This window comes from Enhydra lutris, unplaced genomic scaffold, assembly GCF_002288905.1.
Source record: "Enhydra lutris kenyoni isolate GAN:26980312 unplaced genomic scaffold, ASM228890v2 scaffoldscaffold4, whole genome shotgun sequence".
Taxonomy (NCBI): Eukaryota; Metazoa; Chordata; class Mammalia; order Carnivora; family Mustelidae; genus Enhydra; species Enhydra lutris.
In genome coordinates, this window is record NW_019154088.1 from 39,489,968 (window position 1) to 39,492,217 (window position 2,250).

Sequence of the window (2,250 nt, forward strand, 5' to 3'; positions counted from 1 at the left end):
TACCACTGACTTTATCTGTTACTTTAACTCTGGCTTCTATTCTTCTAAACATTCAATGTATATATAAATATATATGTACATATGCATGTATATGTTGGTAATTGCTTATTTTTTTTCAAGCACTTGTGCCCTGTAGAAGAGAAGAAGAAAGTGGAAAATCAAGATGAATAATCTTGGCAAATATGTAGTAGAAATATGTAATTTTGTTTACTGAGACAAATGACTACTTAAGTAGTGTTATGAGAAATGATTAGCTAACTAACAAAAAACAAGACAAACAAAACAAAACAACAAAAACCATATTCCAAGAGGAATAGATAAAACATTTATATGTGTATGAACTCTTAATAATACAAGAAGAAATAATACAAGATTATATATTTCCTGAGGAAATATATAATCTTACAATGGAACAGAGCTTCATAGCGATAATTCTTAATCTGGAAACCATAGAAGGAAAAACATTACATTATAAAAATCAGTTACATTAGAATAAAATCTGTATTGCAAAGATACAAAATTCAAATACAAAGACAGGGAAAACTATTTGCAATTTATAGCATAGAAGTGTGCTAATATTGCTAAGATGTTCTAGAAATCAAGAATAAGATAAAAATTAACAAAAAGGTGGACTTTTATTTTTTTTTTTTAAAGATTTTTTATTCATTTTTTGGACAGAGAGAGATCACAAGTATGCAGAGAGGCAGGCAGAGACAGGGGGGTAAAGCAGGCTCCCTGCCGAGCAGACAGCCCGAGGCAGGGCTCGATCCTAGGTCCCTGGGACCATAACCTGAGCCGAAGGCTGAGGCTTTAACCCACTGAGCCACCCAGGTGCCCCGAGGGGTGGACTTTTAATAAAATAAGATGATATAGTGGTTCCTACAGTTAGGGAATGAAGTCCTAATCCTAACCCTAATGTCCATCAGAATCCTACTAGAAATTCAAATTAAAGCAACACTGATAGAATTTAATCTCTTGAATTGATTAGTATTTGTAAGATTCTTAAACCCTCACTACTGGTATAATTGTTAGTAACAAAATAATATGTGCTGCTTGTGAGGGTATAAACAGTACATCTCACATGTTGGACAGTTTTAGAAGATCTATAAATATTAAAACTCTATGTACCTTGTTAACCCAGGCATTTCTTCTTCCAGAAGTTTATTACTAGTTGTATAGTTACATATTCATGAAATAAAATTTATATAAAACTTTATACTGTTGCGTGCCTGGCTGGCTCATTTGGTAGAGTATGCAACTCTTGACGGAGTCATGAATTCAAGCCCCACTTTGGGGGTAGAGTTTATTTAAAACACATGTGCACACACATAAACACACACACACACAAGTGTCAAAAAAAATTATACTATAGTATTATTATAGTAGCAGAAACAGCTTAAGCTTTCATACTGTTTGATTGTTAAGTGAATTAAGGTATACCCATATGACGGAAAGCTCTCGAACTCTAATAATTAAAAAAACAAAAACAAAATTAATAAGGAAATTTTCTATACAGGCAACCAAGCTATACTGGCAGAGAATCAAGGCATTGTGGGAGCTCTTTCTTTTCTCTGTCGTGGCTATTTTGGTGGCCACTCTTGGTTGGGGCCATCCCATACCTAAAGCAGGAAGATGGTGGCTGCAAAGAAGATGAAAAAGTCGCTGAAGTCAATCAACACTAGGCTTCAATTCAGCATGAAAAGTGGAAAATAGACGGTGGAGTACAAGCAGACTCTACAAATGACCAGACATAGTAAAGGGAAACTTGTCATCCTCACCAACAACTGCTCAGCCTCATGGAGATCTGAAATGGAATACTATTGGCCCAAACTAGTGTCACTACAGTGGCAATAATATTGAATTGGGCACAGCATGTGGGAAATACTACAGAGTATGCACACTGACTATCATTGATCCAGGTGATAATGATATCATTAGAAGCCATGTCAGAACAGACTGGTGAAGAGTAAATCATGAAAAATTTTTCTTTAATAAAACTAGCCAGAGCTTGTTTAACAGAAAAGAAGAAGAAGAAGAGGAGGAGGAGGAGGAGGAGGAGGAGGAGGAAGAGGAGGAAGTTGTTGCTGTATGGTATGTGAAGTAAATAGCATAAAGCAAAAATACAGTCCAATAAAAATATGTATTTCTGTATTCATATATATATGAAACTCTGGGAGAATGTGTATTATTGAAGGTGTCATGTGGGAACTGGATGTATGAACACAGGGATTAGAAGGAAACTTTTTCCTA

General features: G+C 35.2%; 1 pseudogene; it reads left to right on the top strand.

The window, feature by feature from the left end:
* The first annotated feature begins 1,632 nt into the window (after positions 1-1,632).
* Positions 1,633-1,970, top strand: LOC111140642 (annotated as a pseudogene).
* Positions 1,971-2,250: the final 280 nt, after the last annotated feature.